This window comes from Lissotriton vulgaris, unplaced genomic scaffold (genome assembly GCF_964263255.1).
Source record: "Lissotriton vulgaris unplaced genomic scaffold, aLisVul1.2 SCAFFOLD_2744, whole genome shotgun sequence".
NCBI classification, from domain to species: Eukaryota; Metazoa; Chordata; class Amphibia; order Caudata; family Salamandridae; genus Lissotriton; species Lissotriton vulgaris.
In genome coordinates this window covers 1-23,769 of record NW_028243956.1, presented here as the reverse complement: position 1 = coordinate 23,769, position 23,769 = coordinate 1, and the positions used below count along the sequence as shown (strand labels likewise).

The following is a 23,769-nucleotide window of genomic DNA, read 5'->3' as shown; positions in this document are numbered from 1 at the left end:
GCCAATGGTTAATGGTCTTTTTAACCTGACCTTTCAACATTTTGTTATGTTGCTTCTCATTCGCTACATAATCCCACTGTTAGAATTTGAGGTTTTGGTTGACTGGGGTGTGAGCCCTGTTCAAGCAGCAACCGCAATCCTAGTCAGAGTGAGGGGCGCTTTCCCTTGCCAGTTATGTTGCAAATGGATTCACTTTGTAGAGATTTGGAGAATGTAATGTCCTCCCCTTGTTGTCACCCTTATGTGCATCAATACAGCGTAGTGAACCTGATTACAAAACCTCACATTGAGTAAAGTCTAGGAAGGATACATCACCGTTTGTATCTATAAGGCACAGTGCACAGTAAGGACTCGAGGGAACTGCTTGGGTGACTCCTGCAGGTCTGTAGTGCGGGGTACGGAATCACTCATAATACTGGTTCTTACATGCGTTGTGCCCAGGATCAATGAGCCTTGAGCTTTAGAAGCACGCGGTCCCTTTTGTGAGTAATTGTAGGTGGCGGTACTCGTTAGTGGCCGTTATCTGGATCTACCTTGTATCTGGGCCAGGAAGCCGCATGGGGTCTGTGGAGGAAGGCGGTCTGTTGCTACATGTGCTATGCCACTGGTATCAGACATGTTTAAAATTTGACTTAACATTTCTACGAAATGCACGGGGTAATTTGTCGATAAAAGGGTATGTATCTCTGCCGATGTCCTTGCAACTTGCAGATCATATGTTTCTTTGGACGAGGTCAAAGGCACAGTAGTCTGTAAAAGAATAGACTTCATTCTGCTTAAAGTATCAATTCGAATAGAAGAGATATTCACATAAGGCCATAGTGCCGCCTCCATGTCTGGATTGCTGTTTGGATACAATACTTGCATACAGCAAATGACCCTGGAAGTAACAGTTACGAGATAGGATTCTCCTTGAACCATTCCACAACAGCTGTGGTCATTTATTAGAATGTAGTTGCCGTTGGATAGCTGTCTGAAAAATGGCTCTATCTGTGTTGCAGGAGTGCCTTGTAGGTGACATGAAAGGTTATTTTAAGACCCTTCGCAGGCTCATGCAAGTTAATACCTTGACACAGAAGTGTACCGCTTAGTGATTTTTTACAATTATTACCACTAAGGAATACCTCCTTTTTCCCTTCACTATAACATTTGTGTGTGTAAGGTAAATCCCAGGTTGATTTGATGTATCCTTTACCCAACCTTTTATACTGGCCTGCTGGTATATATTCTTGGCAATATTTAAACTGGAAAGTTGTTATGTGAATTGTAATTGTTCCGTGTATAATCCATTCAATGACAGGTCTCTCTGACATTGTCAATGGTAATCTCTCAAGTTTTTCAGTGCTCAGAATCGAACAGTCTGCTCCTTTTTGTGCCAAACTGATTTGTTTATCAGTAAGGTTAAAGATAGAAAATAATGACGTTATGTTGATTAGACGCCATGGCACGTGGCCTGAACGTAGGTTTTGCAAGGTCCAGCCTAGCTGTACAATAGAACGCAATTAGGACTGACCATGTTGTAACATTAGCAAGTCTTGCTCTATTATATCAAAGGCAGATGATACAATGCTGTCCAGTGAATATATTCTGGAGGACAGAGTCGTTAACCCATAGTCCACTACAGAAAGTGATTTTTCTAAATTTATACGATCAATTTCTCGTATTTTTTCTGCTGTTTCAATTTGCATTACTTTCCAAGCTTCGTTGTATGCAGCGTATATACCGGCCGCTATGAAACGTTTTTGACGCTGTTTGCGAGGTCCCATTATGAAATCTCGCAAGTCAGCACCTTCTTTAAGTAAAGTCAAGTGTTGCTTAATTTCAGCCAGTGTGGATTTCTGTAGCCACTCAAGGCATAATTTCCCTACACTGTATGTTGTAACTATCCCTGGATGTTGTCTCTGGGAATATCTTGGGACTGGCCTAGTCAGTTTGAACCCCTGTCTTTTGTTCAGGAATCTATCTTGACCGTTATTTATGTCTGTGGGCCAGATCAACCATTTTTTCCAATCAGGATTTGTTCTGTTTTGGTGAAAAATATGGGATACGTCTATTTCCACATCCATAGTACTATTGCTATCAGGTATGGGCTTCGGAATAGACGGTTTATTTAAGTATTTTATCTTAGCTAAACCAAGGCAAGTAGTTTGTTGAATGGTATCATTCAGGAATATTATTTGTTCTGGGATCATACAGGCTCTAAATTATGATTCTAGACCTTGTACCTGCCAGTCTTTTGTTCCCCAGATGGTTTTTGTTTCAATGTTGTTTTTCCAAAATTCAAAACCAAATGTTGACATTTTGTCATAACATTTTTCAGAATAAATCAATTTTGTATTTGTCAACATTGTTTTCATTGCTGTCTTATTTAACATTTTAAAATAAAACGTTTCTAGATCACTGTTGTTAAACCCTGAGAAGTATGGAAATTTTCCATTAAATGTCTTCGAACTTCCTTTTGGTGGAGTTGGACAATGTTCCCATTGATTATAAGTAAAAACATTTCTAGGTTGAGCAGATTTATGCAAATAGTGATGACCGTAGTGATTGTAACAGTATAATTCTTCATAATTTGATGAACCCTGCAAATAATCATGTTCTGTGAATTTAGCTGACATTACTAAATCTGACATCATATTATTAATATTTTCAAAATCCCAATCATCAGAGAAAGAACTTAGTATCACAAAGTCACTTAAGGAAACCTTAAACTGGTGTGGATACTTCAAGAGCTCAATCGGGACATAGATTTTATAGTCCGTTCTGTCCATGCTTTACCACCAGGTATTGGATTGGCTGTGATGTTCACTGATGATAGTTCTCTTTTCTCGATGTGAGAGGATCTGTGAGACTTTAGGACCAAGTTGATGTTCTCTCTTGCTGTGTCCATTGTACTATATTTTACATCAATGAATTTAACCAAGCATAAAACCATGATGAGCCAAAGCAGGAGGAAAAGTACACCTAACATAGTCCAAAATTCAATCCATGGTGAAATCAGATATGTTTCTTTTAGTTGGTGAAAAAGCTTGGTTATTTTTTCTTTGAAAGTTTTTGTTGCTGGCCTGTCTCCATGTTCACTTGGATCATCGGAAAGTTCATCAAAGTTGATAAAGTAGCCAGATGCAGTTCTGTCAATTGGTGGGATTGCTTCTGGATTTCCATTGATCTTTGCATTTTCTTTTGTTACATTTGTATAGTCTGAGGCTACATCGTTGTAGATTGGTGTATCATCATGAATTGTAGCAATTTGGGTTTCAAGAGGCACAAGTTCTATGGCTTTGTTGCATAGTCCTTTTTTATTTACTGCGGGTTTTTCAAATGTGATTAGTCTCTCAGTTTGAACCTCATGGATTGTAGCAAAGTTTGGTCTTCTGCTATTTCTTGGGAGTCCACTGGCCCTGCTATTTATTATCGGGCACATGTTTGTGGTTTCACCAGGTCGATGGAAACAATTCTGTTTTCCTTTTTACCAGCAAGTGGCGGTAGTACTACTGATCTTGTTCCGCTGACAGCTAAGACAGGTACTGCTTTTCTGTATGAAGGTCCAAATTCCTTCTTCACCGCGATTTTTTCTCTGACCAGATCCCCAATCTTTGGATTCCAGACAGGTCTTGCTGGGACAGGTGGTTCTTCAGTGGTTGTTGGCTTAACTTTATGTTACTTAGACTCTTTCTTGTTTCATTCAAGTCCTGTAAAACAGCCAAACGATCTTTTGATATCAAAGGTTTTTCTACCACTGAAGTGTGATGATCCAAATCCTGGATAATCATTCTAGCACCAAACAAAAGTTCATACGGACTGATACCTCCTAGAGAATTTCTTGGCATGTTATTAAGACTACGTTGGACACTTATTAGATGTTTGACCCACCCATCACCCGAACCTAATACCCTCGCCGTTATAGATTGCTTTATGTCATGGTTTTTTCTTTCCACAACCGCATTTCCCTCAGGATGGAAGGGAGAAGAGTACCGCAATGCAATGCCCATGCTGTTCACGGCCTCTTTGTAAGCTCGAGAGCTAAACGCAGGACCCTGATCAGAATGTAGCATGCCATTTGCGTATGTGCCGATAAAGACTCGCAAATCTTTTATAACAGTTCTGAGTCAGCTGAGTGCTGGGGCCACATTTTTAAGTGAATCTAGTCTTAATAATTATGGGGACGCATTTCTCCGGCTGGATTTCTGCGTATAGATCGCCTGATGCTTTCTAATAAAAGGTGTCCTGGCAATAGTCTGGTCCAGTTCACAACTGCGATCTCTGTTGCAGTCTGGACAATCCATTGCAAATTTGTAAATTTGCAAGCTCATCCCCGGCCACCAGTATTCTGATTGTAATTCTATTAGAGATTTCAAGATCTCTTGGTGCCTTAGACCCAAACCCATGTGCGCGTCTTCAATCAAGAAAGCTCTCCGGTTCGTGTTTGGAATCACTCTATCCCCCACTCCAGGGATTTGAGCAAAAGGAACGGAGTTTGCATCAATTATGTATGTATTACTGAGTGGATAGTTGAGAGATAATGCTGCATAATCGCCTTTTAATGACACTTTTACCGCCAGCATGGTTTCTCCATCTATGTGTTTTTTAGAGCGCTTTTTTGTGGCTATGGAAGCCGGTTGAACCGCTGCCGCTGAGGCTCTGTTAGCCAATGAATTCCCTACAACGTGAACGCCATCACGTTGAAGACTCAGTGTATGTATCACGTGAGTCTTTTGTAGTTTTTTCTGCAAAAGAACTACTTGTTCCCAAAGCGTTTTATGCTTTATTGTGGCACCTGTGCCATCTTTGTAACTGTTTTTGCTCCATGTCTGCATATCACTATTGTATGACTTGGCGCAGTAATGCGAATCGCACACTATCAGTGTGGGGAATTCGCGATCGGCATTTTCAAGTGCCATCTTTAAAGATCTTATTTCATCTCGCTGAGCTGAACAGTTTCTGAGTGATTCAGTTTTGGTAATCATCGGTCTGAATTTACCAGAGCGCCAGCGACCTTTAACAATCACGCACGCTGCATTGTAGGATTTTTTCTCTACACCGTGATGGTGTGCAAATCTGTCCATATAGATTACACAGGTATATTGTTCGAGAGGCAGAATTTTGATTGGCAGAGGATATTCTTGATATTCTAGATCGTTTCGTTTTTTCATTTTCGGGACAAAATAGTATTTCACATCTTCTGCAGCAAGAGAATTTTCCCATTGTATCCATTTTGGATCTAATGCCACTGTATTCAGATTGTGTGGACTTGTTAATGCCTCAAGGGCTGATTCTGCTGTAAAAACAGATATTCTTTTGCCTTGGGCTAGGGCTCTTTCTTTTGCTACAGCAGTTTGAACTGCTATTAGAATTTTTTCAGTTGAACTGAATTTCATTTCAGCTTGTGTGTACAAGTGTGATTTGTAAGCTATTGGCACCGTTTCCCCCTCATTAGAGGTCAGGTATGTGAATCCGCATCTTCCTGGGATAACTCGGATTACAAGTTTGCGTACGTTTTCGCGAGTTTGCAATTTTGTTTTAGCTAACATGTCTGTTCGTAATGATCTTAAAATTTCTGTGTGTTTCTGAGTCCAATTTATTGGTTTGAAATCAGGTTTTATTAATTCACAGAGAGGTTTAACCCTCTCTGCATAATTCAGAATGTATGTTCTACCGAAATTCAGGAAACCTAGTATTGGATTGTAAATTTTTCAGCGTTTTTGGTGCTTGGAGTACTGCACACTTCTCTAGGAAGTTGTCTGCCAGACTTTTGCCTTCACTTGATAATTCATATCCTAAAAATAGGACTGTTAGATGGGCAATTCTTGACTTTTTAAAGTTGAATTTGTAACCCTCTAATGCGAACCCAAGTATTATGGTGTTCACTCTTTTTTAAGTGAGCCTCCAGGTCATCGTCTGTAAGATAGATGTCATCGACATAGGATAATGCCTCATCATCATATATTTGTAGTAACTCTGTTACCCCTGCTGAGAATAATCCTGGGCTATTCTTGAATCCCTGTGGGAGTCGCCAACATTGTTTTTGCGACCCCATTATTGAGAAAGCGGTCAAATACCTGCTTTCAGGTGCAATGTTTTGACAGAAGAATCTATTAGAGATATCTAATGTCGTTTTATATTTTTTGCGCACAATGTTGTTCATTAGTACTGCACTATGTGAGTTTTGTACTGCAAAAGTTTTGCAGCAGGAGTTTAAATGTCTGTAGTCCAAAACTAGACGATATGAATCGTCTGGCTTCGAGACAGGAAACAAAGGATTGTTCATTTGTGCGGTGCATGTTTCAATCACCCCTTGATATTCAAGTTGATCTAAGATCTCCCTGACTTGCTTTTTAGCTTCTTGTTTAACTGGGTACTGCCTTTGTGCAGTGGGTTGATTTTTTAACTGCATTTTTTGTGGGGAGGAGAGTCTTCATCCCATCCTACATGATTTTTGTATAAAGCAGTGGGAATGTGTATTTTTTATGAATTGGAATGTGATTCGAGAAGGCAGGCATAATCATTTCTTCGCCATGAGGGCACTCCCTGACAAACTCTGGTGGCCAGTCTTTTTCAGCTAACAGGATGTCATAGCCTTTAGATAGATTCTCCCAAAAGAGACCTTTTATTTTCCTAGTTTTATCTCCCTCTATACGTAATGTTATTTCATATAGTTTATGGGGCACGCTAACTCGCGTGTCTGCAGTTTCCACCTGAATGTATTCATTCGTGTCCACTGTCTCCAGAAGATTCATCAGGATCTTGCAAGCTATGGTTACTTCTGCTGCGCTGTCTGGCATTGTCTGGGCCCACTCTCCGTTTTCAGTTGTGTCCTCAGAATCCTCAGCATGTTTAATTTTAATACTGGCTACCTTCTTCTTTGGATAATGTAATTTTTTACTTTGATGAGAAGGTTCCTGGTCTTTGGACTTCTTTGTGTTCTGACCGTCCTCTTCTTTCCGATTTCTGTGAGGAAGTCTGAAAAGATCGAGAGGGACATGTATCAATATCTTGATATCTATCAGGTTTTCTCAATTTATCCCTATCTCCAAGGTTGTATCTTTTCTCAGAGGGTTCCCTTTGGGGAGACTTGCCTTCTCGGCCAGGAGATCTTTCTCTCCGTTGAGGAGACCTTCCTCTGGACTGGAATCGTTTTTCCTTGGGAGTGGATTGTTTATTACCATCCCAACTCTTTTTTGGAGTGTTTAGATTATTTTTAATAAATGTTTTTTCAGGATTTTCAGTTTGTTGGGGTTTTATTGGATTCCCACCCAAACTATCTCTTCCTAGTTCTTCATAGGATTTTTCTATGATTCTGGCAAGTTCAAATGGTTGGTCTGTTATATCGTCCCTTGCCAATTGAACTAATTCTCTGTATGCCTTTGTTAATTCTTTTAGTTTAACTAGGAGTTCTTCGCTTGACATTGTTTCAATGTCGGGATGTGGTGTGTAGCTGGCTAGAACCGGCCACGTGGCTCCTGGTCTACCTAGTGGACCGTGCCTGGTGATGTGATTTTGATGTTTTAGGGCGCCATTAAACCAGAGCAGGTGCTCTTTGTAAGTTAGTGGGATTTCAACGTCCTCGAAAGGAGTGTATACATCCGGAGGTTCCTCTATTTTGTAATAGTGGAAATCTTTTGTCATAGCGTGTGCTGCTGGAAAATGTATCCATGAATAGAATACCTCTGTCTGCCGATACTCATGTGCCTCTATCACGAATATGACCGTACCACCTCTTGGTGATAGTCCATTTTCTATAAGTTTAAGAGTTATAGTTTTTCTTATATTGACCGGAATGATTATAGCATTCGGGTCTTCTTGTCGGAGACTTGTGTCTTCCGCTATGAGTTGAGTTGCTAAAGCTTCTCTATCTCTTTCTTCTTCACTTTCCGTCATTTTATTGACCAAAAATGTTTATGTTGCAGAGCAAGTTTCAAGGAAACAAAGATTAGGTGCACAATATTTTGGAACACTCTATCCTTCAACGTTGACTATACCAAATACGAATACATAGGATTCTCGTCCTACTAAGTTCAGGCGGATAGTAACCTTTTTACCAACTCCAGACGTCTTTTGGAGTTTTTACGGAAAAAGGGGTCTGTGTGAAAAGCACGACGGAGTTACTCTAGTGTCTTGCGTTACATTATCGCCTTTACCAAACGTTGGGCGCCATGTAGTGAAGTTCCTATATTCCCAATAGGCTCTGCACATAGGAATAACATAAACAGCAGTGTAGACGTAGGACTGAGGTCATCTAGGTCTCTACTGATTATGTTAGACTTAATTAGTTTTGCCAGCTAGCTCAGAGGTCACTAAAAACGTTCTTGAATGTTCAGGAAAGGGTTAACCGTCCTGATTTAGACAAGAAGGGATTCGTTTCTGACAACCGCATAAACATGACAACTTTGCTCCCTCAGAATAAAGAGTCTATCTCTAGAGTCGTGTGAAAACAATAGACAACTATTTCACTCAGTCAATCGTGCATGCTTAATTTCACAGAGTGCAGAGAAATAGAGAGACGGGCGTTTTCAATAAAAGGGGTTATTTTATTGAGCAGTCTTCTTTCTCATGCAAGAGAAATGAATTGCCACAATTGCAATACTTATTATAAAGTAAAGTGCGTACAGTAAAAGTAGTATTATGAAATAACACTGTAAAAGCATTGATATGGTTTCTTAGCCATATGATACTTTAAAATGGATAAAATATATACATACATAAAAACATTGACTAATGAACTCAACTGGTGCTTCTAAGATACGCCTACCCCGGTGTACCTGACCTAAGCCTAATACGTGGGAAGGAGTAAGTAAGTTGCAGTTTTAAGTTAAGTTAGGTTTTTGCCAAGAATCGGAATCAAGAATTCTCTCTAAGGTTTTAATCAGCTCCGTACCTTGGCTATAGAATGTAGGAGGTCTTGTATCTCGCTTCTCAGGACTCGATCTCCCAGCAACCCGCAAGGGTGACTTGGGAACACCGGAGCTGGATTTTCTCGGCTGAAGAAAAAGACAGCGTCTCTCTCAGTGCGTCGAAGGGAGGGGCGGTTTCCTTTGGCTCTAGCAACAGCTGGGCTCCCGGGCAAGTAAAACGTCGCTCTGTGTTTGCTTAAGGTAACATTGGTATATTTATACCTGAAAGGTGCCGGGTTTGACGTAAGGTTGGACATAAGACGTCACTAAGAACTAACAGTTCTTTCTGGACTCCAGGAGTTCTTGTGCAAATCAAAACAAAAGCAGGGGGAATTCCCGGGCTGCTGTAGGTTTTGGTTTGTTTAAAGAACGTGTTTTGCTTTCTAGGAGTCTATGGGAGTAGCCTTGCCGTGTTTGGACTGCATGGGCTATTACTAAATATGGATATGATTCCTATGCCTTTATAAAGATATTATTTGTTATAACCATATAAGGGCATGAATCGGGAATATGGAATTAGGGTCCTAGATAGAAATACAACAACATACTCAAATTTTTTGCAAATGCCCAAAAGAACCTGAATGGCTAACATAGTTGGAATCAAATCAGGATGACATAAACCATTTCAAGTTTCTGACACATGTCCAAAAGAACCAAAATTGAAATCTTTTTAACAAATGTCCAGAAGCATAAAAATGGCTAATATAATTAGAATCGGTTAAGTCAATGACATCTAGTTGATGGATGATGAATTATTACCGCATCTTGTGCACGTAGATCGTATCATACTGAGTATTGCCAACTTGGGTAACAAATTCAACTTTGCAAAATTCCATATCGCCTGCTTGTCGGTGCTTTTCCTGGGATACCAACTGAATAATGAAGGTAGGGGGTTGGCCCTCCACTTTCTGGAGAACTATGCACAATTGCAACCTCCATCTACTTTGAAAAAACTGCAATCCTTGCTGGGATTTTTAAACTTTGGGAGGACATACAGTCCTGATTATGCCCAGCATATAAAACTGCTTTACACGTTGATACAACCCACTTTCTCGTCTTCCAGCTGGCATCAGAAACACACTGAAATACTTTGGTCTTTGCAGTCTGATCTGCTTGCGACTAACTTCTTGTTAACATGTGAAATTCTGAAAAACAAGAAGGGTGTGTGGAGGGTCAGGGGGACTGTTTAATGACCTGTCTGCTCGATCCCCTATATCAAGATATAAAACACAAAAGAGCAGATCAAGTCTGAGAGAGGTGTGTGCCTGCAGTAGCAGCCGTGTGGTACTAATGGTGAGTACGTGAAACAAAGGGTGCCAGACATAAAGACTGTTGGTGGCAGGAGGCTGAAAAAATTCCCATCAGACCACCCATGTGGTGGAGTTTACGTCACGTGGGAATTACTGATCATGCCATCCCAAGTCCGACCAAATAGTGCCGGTACGGGAATAGATGTCAAAAAATACAATCATTATGTGCATCCTAAAGTGATGTGAGTTGAGAAAGTGCAGTGCTCATAATCATAATAATTAAAATTGGCTACTCAGACTCCAAAGGACGTTCAAACTAGAAGTCTGAGAGTCAAAGATTAAAAACACGCTAGGTAGTAAGACTACCCGATGGCGCTAGGCAATGTGGTCGACATGTTTCAGCCTTAGGGGCATCTGACCCGGCTTTCTTCAGGACCTTTGACAACAATTATAGCTACTGCAACTACAAATGAAATGTCATAGTCGCGAGCGGTTGCCGGGTGAGGTGAGGCTATCACCCACACAAAGCTGGGTGAGTATCACTGCGAGGAAATCCCTCAATGTGATTAAGCTATTATGCTTTTCTCAAATGCAGAATGTAAATTATTCATGCAGGTGTGTCTGTATTGTCTTTCTGTGTGTGTGCTATGGTGTTTATGTGGTACTTGGTGTTGCTTGACATTCTGTCTTTCTGGTTTTTCTGATAGGAAGAAGATTTATTACTCTCCCTCCAGTGGACATTTAAGTATTCCAAATTCCTGATATATATGTAACATTTCAAGTACATGTTTGTTATTTTTCACTATGACATTTCATTTGTAGTTGCAGTAGCTATAATTGTTGTCAAAGGTCCTGAAGAAAGCCGGGTCAGATGCCCCTAAGGCTGAAACATGTCGACCACATTGCCTAGCGCCATAGGGTAGTTTTACTACCTAGCGTGTTTTTAATCTTTGACACTCAGACTTCTAGTTTGAACGTCCTTTGGAGTCTGAGTAGCCAATTTTAATTATTATGATTTTTTGAGCACTGCACTTTCTCAACTCACATCACTTTAGGATGCACATAATGATTGTATTTTTTGACATCTATTCCCGTACCGGCACTATTTGGTCGGACTTGGGATGGCATGATCAGTAATTCCCACGTGACGTAAACTCCACCACATGGGTGGTCTGATGGGAATTTTTTCAGCCTCCTGCCACCAACAGTCTTTATGTCTGGCACCCTTTGTTTCACGTACTCACCATTAGTACCACACGGCTGCTACTGCAGGCACACACCTCTCTCAGACTTGATCTGCTCTTTTGTGTTTTGTATCTTGATATAGGGGAGCGAGCAGACAGGTCATTAAACAGTCCCCCTGACCCTCCACACACCCTTCTTGTTTTTCAGTATTTAGTGCAACTTCCAATTGCGGGTCTATTAAACTAGGAAGCAAACACAGTATAGTTTGCACCTTTTAGCTCATCCAACCCAATTGTGTGTGTTGCCCTTCTGTCTGCCTTCACTGTTTTTCATCACTGCTCATAAGTAAAATCTTTTTTACCACAGAGTGACACATGATGATATATATGCCCTATTTAGTAGTCTTGAATCTAGTCCAGACATTATTTTCTCCTCTCTATGAATAGTCAGCTGACTAGTCACCGCCCTGATAATTGTCCCCCTGTATGGCACGGGCTTTAAGATCATGTCCCCCTTTTGATATATGATCACATCATTTTCCAACGCTCGACACAAGTGATGGAGTATGACGTTCCATTCCATCTGATATTGGTGATCTCCATTACGGGAGATGCCGTCTCACTATCCTTTTTGTAATTACAGTGACATATACTGTTGAACCCGATCCGATGTGATCTGCTAAGCTCATATCAGTAGAGCAAAATCTCCCCTAGGGGCATATACGTGTCCTTAGCGACGTTCATATCTAGGGAAATCACTAATTTATCTTTGAAACTAACGCATATATAAATTAAAAAGGCAAATTATTGAAACAGCAGTTCTTATCTGCTGCGGGCCACACAACGTAATATTACATGGCTAACTTCTCTAGCTGTTCTCTCGGGGTTTTGCGGTAACTGCTGTCTGCACATGCGCGAGAGAGTAGTGTCTGTCACCTCTCCACGCATGCGCCACTAGTTAGTGGTTTCTCCCGCGGGACCTTGCGCGTTCCTGCCTATTTGGTATAGGTTGGAGGACTCGTTGCCTCACGTGGGGTGACTACTTAAGGAGGAAGGGCTTTGCTGCAACTTGCCTCCACTTCCGCTCGCCATTGGCTCCGAGGCACCGACGGAGAGGTAAGACGTTTAGGGCTTTGACTTTTCTGTAGTGTAGCCCCTCTCAGTAGGTTATGCTATTGAGTCAGTCACAGAGAGGGGAGCCAATGTGGCCCCTGGTCCCCACTACTATTCGTTGGGGTGTTGGCCTTGCTCCTTGTTATTTCTCTGTTATTCCTTTGCAGTCAAGTATCTTAGCATTGAGACAGGCTCAGGTAGCTACTTAAGGGTGGATGTCGAGACAGCCATCCAATATTTAGGCACCTTGGTTGCAAATAGGCCATGGTTGTAAATGGGTCTTATTCTTTGCATGGATGAAGGATAATCACTTCAAGTAAAGTTTTCCAGAGGCACCCAGTAGTATCAGGACATTGCCTTGCAACATGACCAATATCATGAAATGTGCGATTCCCATACACTCCTTGTAAACTTTGATGATTGTCTGTGTTGGGCTCGGCAGAGGGGTAACTACCACACGTCTGTTGGATTTTAAGTGTAGAGCAATTGGTCAGGCACGGTAAAGTTGTGTGCTTACTGTGCCTTTTTCTACACTACAGAGCGGGGCCTCATACTCCTGAGCGGTTGCCGGGTGAGGTGAGGCTATCACCCACACAAAGCTGGGTGAGTATCACTGCGAGGAAATCCCTCAATGTGATTAAGCTATTATGCTTTTCTCAAATGCAGAATGTAAATTATTCATGCAGGTGTGTCTGTATTGTCTTTCTGTGTGTGTGCTATGGTGTTTATGTGATACTTGGTGTTGCTTGACATTCTGTCTTTCTGGTTTTTCTGATAGGAAGAAGATTTATTACTCTCCCTCCAGTGGACATTTAAGTATTCCAAATTCCTGATATATATGTAACTTTTCAAGTACATGTTTGTTATTTTTCACTATGACATTTCATTTGTAGTTGCAGTAGCTATAATTGTTGTCAAAGGTCCTGAAGAAAGCCGGGTCAGATGCCCCTAAGGCTGAAACATGTCGACCACATTGCCTAGCGCCATAGGGTAGTCTTACTACCTAGCGTGTTTTTAATCTTTGACACTCAGACTTCTAGTTTGAACGTCCTTTGGAGTCTGAGTAGCCAATTTTAATTATTATGATTTTTTGAGCACTGCACTTTCTCAACTCACATCACTTTAGGATGCACATAATGATTGTATTTTTTGACATCTATTCCCGTACCGGCACTATTTGGTCGGACTTGGGATGGCATGATCAGTAATTCCCACGTGACGTAAACTCCACCACATGGGTGGTCTGATGGGAATTTTTTCAGCCTCCTGCCACCAACAGTCTTTATGTCTGGCACCCTTTGTTTCACGTACTCACCATTAGTACCACACGGCTGCTACTGCAGGCACACACCTCTCTCAGACTTGATCTGCTCTTTTGTGTTTTGTAACATGTGAAATTCTACAAACTTGGTCATAAGAATTGTGCAAGGGACTGTAGGTTTCACTTATTTAACGTTCAGTGAGTGTGACACAGTACCAATAGTTTGCAAATCTACACATCAGCAGAAATGCGCTTTTCCAGGGTTAAAAAATCTTTGACGGCTGTGCAGATGGCGATTCTGAAAGAACGTTCTCTGGCGTAGGGAAAACACATTCTTATGGTCTCGCCAGTACCTGCTTTGGAAGCAGTGACAAAGGCGAGTGCTCCAAATTCTAAAGCTTTACTTCCCCAATTCTATACAATGGGCAAGTTCCTTGACATCGGCTGATGTCACGTTTATCTTTGATCCCTCTTTGCAGACACAGGAGTTTTTACAATATGAACATGCTCATCCTCCTCCATTGTCTTTGCTTCCTCTTGATCAGTACATATGTATCATCCATACTGACGGTTCTGCTCAGCCAGCCATTTGGTCTGAGCATGCTTATTCAGCCGCCTGCGCTATAGTGGCAGGCTCAATTGTTGATGGTGAGTTTAAATCTTCCATTGTGAACACACAGTTACTACCTCTAGAATTCACTGATCCTGATGTACCCACTCTTGTTGTGTGCGATTCCTTCTACTGTATGCAGGCTTCCAATGAAAATGTATTCTTTTGGTCTCAGAATGAGTATTGACACTCTAAAGGTAGCGCAATAAAGCATTTAACGCTTTGGGTTTGAGTGGCCGAACTTAAGGAACGTTTGTCACTTACACTTGGCCATCAGCGTGTCGGAGCACATGCTGTTGGTAATTCTTTGGCTGATGAGGCAACCAAATCGGCAGTTAACACATGTTCAGTAGCAGCAGTTACGAAGTCCATGTCTATAATGGATAGTGATATTCTTGCGGCTATTGCTGCGACGAAGAACGGAACGGAGTTCCCACAAGGTTTTCCTTCACAATATTCATATCACTTATCTCCTGATCAAGTTCCATTTGCAACTATTCCATACGTTTGGGATGGTACTATTAACTCCTCAGACAGTAATCAATTTGGCTAGTGGATGTGGCCAATAAGTACCAATGCGTGTCAGTTACGCTTTTCTAATGCTTCCACCGGGTTTACGCTCAGTATACCTGACCCTCGAGAAATTGTGGGAATGCGCGTACACAGAGGCGGCGTGTGGGCAGCAGTTAAAGAGCTGCACTGGTCATGGAGAGCCGCTGCCAAGATCGCTTACAGGGGGCTCACAAACGGCTGGGAAAATTACATTTTTTTTATATGAAGGCCTTCACCCACCAACCTAGTTGGTGGCATGCTTCATCATTGGGCCACACCAAGGGCACCGAATGTGCCTCGGGTGTGCTGGGATGTGTTTACAGCGGAGCGGACTGTGGTAGGTGAGTGTGCAGTGATGGTGTTGGGAGTGTGGAATAAAAAACTGTCCAAATGGTCCCACGGTCCACAGGGGTTTTTTATTTGTGGGCTCTTCGCAGTATTTAAAAGAAATGCTGTGGATGTGATTTGGAGGTAATCATGGGCTCTCACATGCAGTGTGGTCAACTACTTTCAGACAGGCCTTGTGGTAAAACTGGCTTTCATCAGGACCATTATTTGAGTTTGTGAATTAAAACAGGAGTCTACAGAGTGTGTACAGGCTGCTATGTGACGCACATGCTAAGGTGCGAGAAGTGTAAGAGGATGGTTTCCTCTAGAGTTTTACCTGCAAAGGTACAAAATGGACAAACATAGAAAGACACACATACATCAAGAGTAAGAAATACGATAAGGCACTGTAAATTTCAACGTGACTTAGTATCGTCGTGCCTTTAGTCGGAATAATGCGGTACGTCTCGGCATGTGATACTTAGTTGCCGTTTTGGAATTATGGGGTACCGTGCTATCACTTTGAAAATGTCAATGTGGTCAATTGGTGACTTTAGTGCTCATGAAACATGGAAAACAAAAAGGCCTTCTCTTATGTTCAAATAGTCTGACTCCATGAGCCCCTGGGGTGGGTCCGGCTTACAGTCTCACTCTAGTTATGATTAAAAGGTAATGATTAAAGGGGGGGTGGAGAGAGGGATGTGACCGTGTGGTAGTCACCAGTGCAAGTCCCGCAGGTTTGGGATTGGCAGCCGTGTCCCCCGTTTCCTTACTTACTTTGTCACAGCTCAGGACCTGCAGCTCCACCAACTTGGCCACTACAGGAACTATATAGGTGTTTGTAATGGTTTTGTCCAGGTTTAAATGTCTTCGTGGCGCCGCAGCTGAAGTCGATTTCCGGGATTAATGCGGTTTATGTTGTGCTATCATTTGGCTGATGGTGGTTTTAAGTGGCATGCAGTGGCAAGGTTCCAAGCAGGCGGATTTGCTGCATGGAAAACAACTTTACAAAATAGAACAAAAAGGATGGCCTCTTGCGCTGCCGCCTTTTAAGCCACTGTGTTTGGGCTAATGCCTCCTGAGAAGAAAAAGTGAAAGCGTGCCGAGCCCGCAAAGCAAACATGAGGAGACAAAGAGGAGTCCAGGCGCGTGCACATGCCCTGTCCGGGCGCTTGCAGGCACGGCAAAGAGGAGACGGCAAAGAGGAGTCCAGGCGCATGCACATGCCCTGTCCAGTCACGTGCAGGCAGGGCAAAGAAGAGACGGCAAAGAGGAGTCCAGGCGCGTGCACATGCCATGTCTGGGCAGGCACGCCGAAAAAGACGCGTCGGAAGCGCTGCTCCAGGGCTTCGGCAGCAGACCTGTTGCACTGCCGGAGGACTTGGCTGCACATGTGGGACACAGCGGTGAATGGGTAGGCTGCGGGCTGTGTTAGGAGACTGCCTGAAGGTCCTGTGTTGCATTGATGCCGTGCGTGAGCAGAATCTCCAGTCAGGGTGGGCAGGGCCTAAAGGAGACAGGGTGGACACAAACCCAGCTTCCAAAGAACACAGACAGAAAAACAACAACTATAGCTCTCGCCAAGGCGAGCAGCGCATGCACGACCTAAAGAGTAAGGTCATGCATCGAGGATTGACTTTTTCCTAATAGATAAAATCTTAAATAATAATGTTAAAAAGGTTGAACATATACCCTTACATTTATCTGACCACTCCCTAGTCTACATGGCAATAAAAACAGGGAAATCCCAGGTAACATCCAGATGGACCGTAGATGCACCCTTTTTCTAGATCAGCAGATCATAGGCAAGCTGAAATCAATAACCGAAGAATACTTTAAAATCAATATTAACAGCCAAACCCCTAAACAAAAGTCTGGGATGCCAATAAAGCAGTGATTAGGGAGGCTTTAATTGGTTTGGCTGCTTTAAGGAATAAGATGGTTAGACACAAAATTTGCCAACTAAAAGCCAGAATTCTAGACCAACAAAGAAAACTTGAGGTAGCGCTGTCTATACAAGATCAGGAAAAAATAGAAGATTTACATGAGAAAAAAAAATGATTTGACTAATATACTAGATGAAACAATCAGCAAACAATGGTAAGCTATTGACCTACGAATATGCGGAAGGCAGTGGGAAACTCCTAGCATGTAAAATACAAAGAGATAATCTGGGTAAACAGGAAGTAGATGACTCAGGGATCGAGAAGGTGTGCACTGATTTTTTTCTATCCCTAAATAATGAGGTTCTGGAGGAGTCTAACAAACAAGTTGACTCCTACCCGAGCAAGTCGGGTGTCCCTACTTTAGAAGCAGAAGATAGGGAAACACTCAACTCAAAAATGACCACAGAAGAAGTGATTGAGGTGTTGAAAAAACTAAAAAGAGGGAAGGCAGCGGGCCCAGATCCACTACCAAACAAGTTACATATGGTCTAAACCCCTTCCCTGCTTATGATGGAACCACACCATCATGAGCCACGGGCGGCGTGTGCCCATGACGGCGTGGTTCTTCCATGCTGCGGCCGCTTCGCCCACATGTCACTGAATCCCCACCTGTACGGGTGAATTAGTAAGTGGGCGGAGTCGTGATGGAACCACGCCGTCATGAGCACAGCTCGCCCGTGACTCATGACGGCCTGGTTCCGTCACGAGCATGGCATCGATCTCTCACCCTCCAACGCTCCAGCACCGCCGTGGAATTAGCGCTGCGCGCCAAGGGGTTAAAAGAAATACTGGGCCCCATATTGGTTATTCTGATAAACAAGATCTTTCTCAAAGGGTTTACTCTTTCAAATTCCTTGAATGATGCCACTATTACTCTAATTCCAAAGCCAGGAAAAGACCCTTTGAAGACCCTTTGAAGTGTGAATCAAACAGACCTATATCCCTCATAAACAAGGATTATAAAATTTGCACGCAGATCTTGGCAACAATATTAGGTCTTACTACAAGCAATTTGAGCCATGGAGACCAGAAAGGATTCATTAAGGGGAGACAGCTGCATGGCAATACACACACATTGATTGACACTATTGACATTGCCACTCAAGAGAATATTCCTCTCACAATTCTTACTTTTGACGCCGCGAAGGCCTTTGCCCGAGTAAACTGGATGTTTCTTTGCAAAGTAATAACACAATTTGGCTTAGGAGAGAATTTTTTTAAAGCAGTAATAAACATATACACATCCCCAGTGGCAAAAATTCTGATAAATGGCAGCCTTACTAAAGAAATAAAAATCAGAAGAGGCACTAACCAAAGTTGTCCACTTTCGCCTTTTTTAATCAACCTATATATTGAGCCCGTGGCTAACGCCATAAGATCTTCACAAGGAATAACCCTGTTTAACTTTCAAGGATGGGAAAAGAAAGTGGCATTATATGAAGATGACTTAATGGTGTTTACTTGTAACCTGAAGGTATCCTTACCTAATATTACAAAACTGCAAAATGAATTTGGAGAGGTTTCGGGGTACCAAGTCAACCACCAAAAAACGGAAATCATGGACTGGAATACCCCTATACCATCTCCCTTAGTAAAGAATAGAATTAAGTATCTGGAAATAGAGATACTAAAAAACATTGACAAAATTGCGCAAGTAAACTTCGAGATTAAAGTGAAAGAGACAAGTAAGCTGCTAAGAACCTGGAGTGGTTTACCATTGTCTTTCATGGGGAGATCCAATGTAATTAAGATGGCTATCCTACCCAAATTCTCTTTTATTTTTAATACTATTCCTCTAGAATTTAAACTGCAGTGGATCAAAAAGATACAAGGTGAACTAAACGTTTCATATGAACCTAGAAAAGAGTAAGAATCGCCTGAAAAAACTACGTAGGAGAGAAGATCAAGGAGGTATCGCTAGCCTGACCTTCTATATTACTACAGGGTTTTCCAGTTCAAGAATATCAGGGTACTACTCAAGGAACATTCTCTCTATGCCCCGTATTACAAAGTGATAGTGGAAGGGGACTTCTGTCTATACAAATTTGGCCACCCAAAGTACTTAAAAAATAATCAAGCTGGAAGTTTTAGGTGCAGCCTTTAACTCTGGTACCAGGTTAAGCAAGTACTAGAAATTCCATACTATAGTACCTTTGCACCTATCTGGGAATCCCCAGGTAGCCCAAAATGTCTGAAAGACGTTCTGGCAGTCCCCATAAAGAACGCAGGTATAGCAAAGTGGGGACAGCTAATACAAGCAGGAGCTTTGACAAGCTGGGAGTCTCTACTAGCGAGTATGGGTGGGAACTTCAAAGATTCAAGTATTACCAACTGACAAGCTGGGCAAAAGGCATGGAGAAATATCAGGATGAGAATATGGAGCTCGAGGAAGAACTACAAAGTGATCCAGTGCGAAAGGAAGTATCAAAATGGTATTGACTTATGATCCAAGCAGGAGATCTTACTCTACCACTAGAGTTATGGAAGAAAGACCTGCCATCACAGGACTTACAACATCTATGCAAGTATCCTTTTCTACATTATGGCGTGTAATAAAATCTGCACCTCTTAGGAAAAAACATATTTTTACACTACAGAGGGCATACTGGTCGCCAGAAAGGCTGACAAAGATGAACAAGTAAGTGGTGAAAAGATGTCCAAAGTGTGGAGAAATAAATGCAAACGACATCCATATGTTTCGGCAGTGCCCTCCACTCCATCTATTCTGGTCCAACGTGGGTAATGTTATAAGTGAAGTCTTGGGACAAGACATTGAGGTAAGCACAGATATAACTATTTTTGGAACTATGAGTGAAAGCGGGCTGTACCTTGTTTAAACAAAAAGCAAAATAAACTATTGTTTGTACTAATTCTTCTCGCCAGACGGGAGATATGTATAAAGTAGATACTTGCAACCCCCACCCCCCCTCGACATTACAGGACTGGCTGACCTCAGTGTGTAAGATTAAGAAATAGTACTTTAGCAGAGAAGGAAGTAACCGAACGAAATTCTGGGAGATATGGGAACAAACTCCAAGACGGAGAGTAGAGGTAGGGTAGGAAGGGATGTCCAAGGATTACACATAATGCAATAAACACATTTTGGGATTGATACCATGGTGGACTTTACCGGTAAATTTGTAGATCGTAAGACACAAACTTACCTCAAGATGAGAAGCTCTTCCATCTACCAGATGAGGCGAGAAAATTCCCTAGCTGGTAAAGTTCCGAAAAGAGGGATAGCTGTCTTCCTCGATCTCACCTTTTGCACGGAGGACAAAAAAAAAAAGAAAAAAATGTGATCAGGATAATTTATGCAAATTTCTTGATGTGTTTGATTATAGCATTAACACTTTGTCTTCTTGGATTTATACACTGGATAAAATTGTTTCATCTGTGATTGACATCGTTCAAAATGATGTATCTGTGCTATACCATGGTCAAAATCATTTACAGTCTGTAATGTAAATGTAAATGTAAATGTACATGTATTTATATAGCGCAAATCGCCCACATCGCAGGCATCTATGCGCTTGCTTAGGGAACCCGTCCTGGTATTCCCCTGTGAGATACCCCGGCAGGGTATCCACAAGGTGAAAGCCAGGCATCCCGCCGCGAGGGGCCGTTGTGGAGATTAAGCAAGCTATTGCCCAGAGTCGCAGAGTGTGAACCCGTGAGTCGAGTAGGCACCGGAGCGAGAATTATCGAGTCCGTGGAAGTATTGAGCCCAACCCCCGTCGGGGCGGGGAATTGAACCCTGGTCCAGGGCCGAACTCAGCTTCCGGGTCTGCCGGCTCTAACCCCTGAGCCACACTTCTCCACCACTGCTGTCACTGCTGAATACAAATCTCCTGCTCCATTTTGAGGAGTTAATACACCAAATATTTAATGCGCCTGACACCGAAGGACTGGCTCATTTTTTCAAACTTGTGGGAACCGGCCTGGTGTCATCATTTCAGACTATATTTGGTGTTATACCTGCTTTTATTCATTCTATTTTTTCCAGTGACTTTGGTGGGTTTTCCCATGTGCTCTTGCTCGTTGGTGGTACATTGCTTCTTTTCTGCCTGCTACTTAACACCTTGGATGCTCATGACGGAATGGTTCCGTCATGAGCATCGGTGTCCCTGTGCTCATGACGGAACCATTTCGTCATGAGGCTAGGGGCACAAAATCCCTCTGCTGCAGACAGCAGAGGATTTCTATTATTCCCCTGTGAGCCTGGGAGCTGGGGTTGAGCTTCCCCAGCTCCTGAGGCCCCCTCCCTGGTTTCTGTGCTATGACGATCAGCATGCATGTTGTGCTGTCGTTATTGCACAGAAACTGAAACTGAAATGAGCCTTTAGGCTCAATTCAGTTTCACTTTCTATTGGCTCAGGGGGCTATCTCAGCCCCCTGGGCACATAGAAAGACGGGAAATGTATCATTGGAAAGGGATCCACCCACTAGACACCAGGGAGGGGCCCCTTGGGCAAGGGCTTTTGCTCCCCCCAAATTTTTCGGGTGTCATTTAGTCTTTTTACCCCCCCTGGGGGGGCAAAAAGCCCACAAGACGCCAGGGATTTTTTAAGGGCAAATTTGAATTAGGGTGAGGGCTTCCAAAACGGGCATGCCCATGCCCCCACTCCCTCCCCCGCAAAAAATACAGTCTTCCTGACCCCCCAGGGGGGGCAGATGGTGCAGCAGCCCCCAATCTGCCCCCCCCGGGGGGCAAAAAGCCCAGTAGACGCCAGGGATTTTTTGGGCAAATTTTAATTAGGGTGGGGGCATTGGCAAACCCAGTAGGAAGGCTCTGAAGCGCATGGGTGCGACCAGCACACGGGCTGACCCAGGCTCAGCAACCTTAGGCTCACTATACAGGAAACCCTTCTCCCAGTAGATCCAATGTGATCCAGACTGACAACCTGCTGCCTGGTATGCATCCTGTTGCCGCAAACCCGCAAGAGAAGGGCACTTTTTCTGCTCCTCACAGAACTCTTCCCTGGAGGGTCCCCCTTCCTGCTGCCAATGGGTCAGCTCAAGCAGGTCCCCTGACACCAGCAGACAACTGACAGCTGTCACACTGGCTCCGGTGTCTCTAAGAGCCTCCACTCTATGGCCATTGATGATCACCCACTGCCTGAACATTTTAGTGTTATAAGGCAACGGGGTCCTGGGGACCACCTCACAGTCTCCTAAAGAGACTGGGGACATCTCTGCGGCACCCCACCCACCTTGGGCTCCCATCTCCTCACCCAGGGCTACACTAGCTATCTGCAGGGGCGGTGCACCAGTGGGCGCTGTCTTACATCTCTGTTGGCACTGGGGATCATGGAAACGGTGGCCCTCTTCAACACACAAAAAACATTTCAGGGGTCCCCTATGAACATGTTTACCTGTCATGGCCCCTGACTTCTTCTCAGGGGAGGCTGAGCACCCATCCCTTGGTTCTCTTGGGTATTACTTTGGGGCCCTTTCTGGAACTTCCTCTGTTTACCCTTGTCCCCCACACTCTTCTGACACCATCTGCCACTGCACACTACACGAACGCCTCCACGCCGCAGGGATCCGAGACAAGGCTCTGGATTAGACCACCTCCTTCCTCTCTGGCAGAACCCAGAGCGTCCGCCTCACCCCATTCTGTTCCAAAGCCTCCGAGATCATCTGCGGTGTACCCCAGGGATCCTCCCTCAGCCCGACGCTGTTCAACATTTACGTAGCCTGACCACAACATAATCTCCTACACCGATGACACTCAGCTGATCCTCTCCCTCACCAAGGACCCCGCCATCGCCAAAGACAACCTCCAAGAAGGAATGATGGCCATCGCCGAGTGGACAAGACGGAGGTCCTCTTCCTCGTCTCCAACCCTTCAGCGCGGGACGACTCCTAGTGGCCGACGCCACTGGGGGCTGCCCCGACACCCACCGACCACGCACGCAACCTGGGGATCACCCTCGACTCAAGCTCTCAATGACTAAGCAAGTCAACGCCATCTCCTCCTCCTGCTTCAACACCCTCAGCATGCTCCGCAAGATCTACTGACGGATCCCGACGGATGCAAGAAAGACACCCAGGCCCTCGTCAGCAGCAGACTTGACTACAGAAACGTCCTCTACGTGGGAGCTCAGACCAAGCTCATCAAACGACTACAACGCATCCAAAATGCCTCGGCAGGACTGATCCTCGACGTACCATGCCACGGCCACATCACCCCCCCACCTGAGAAACCTGCACTGGCTCCCCGTCAACAAGAGGATATCCTTCAAGCTCCTTACCCACGCACATAAGGCACTCCACAAGACTGGCCCAGCCTACCTCAACAGACGGCTCTCCTTCTACATCCCCAACCGCCAGCTACGCTCCGCCGACCTCTCACTCGCCAATGTCCCGCGCATCCGAATAACAACCACCGGTGGGAGATCCTTCTCCCACCTCGCTGCCAAGACATGGAACACCCTCCCTCTGAGCCTACGACAGACCCAAGACCTGCTGACCTTCAGGAGGATACTCAAGACCTGGCTGTTCGATCAGTAGCAGCCCCCCCAGCGCCTTGAGACCCTTGCGGGTTTGTTGTGCGCTTTACAAATGATTGATTGATTTATTAATTGATTCTGCTGGGGACCCTGCCCACCTTTGGCGAAGTCTCCCACATG

At 43.7% G+C, this 23,769-nt stretch overlaps 1 protein-coding gene across 2 annotated transcripts in view; it reads right to left on the bottom strand.

Annotated features, from left to right (window-relative positions):
* Window positions 1-20,398, bottom strand: part of LOC147668197 (uncharacterized) — a 153,759-nt gene extending 133,361 nt beyond the window's left edge. For both annotated transcript variants that reach the window (XR_015304147.1, XM_086948712.1), the window contains exon 1: window positions 20,299-20,398. The gene's annotated coding sequence lies outside the window, so the exon portion shown is untranslated. The remainder of the gene's footprint in view (window positions 1-20,298) is intronic.
* Between the last annotated feature and the right edge of the window lie 3,371 nt (window positions 20,399-23,769).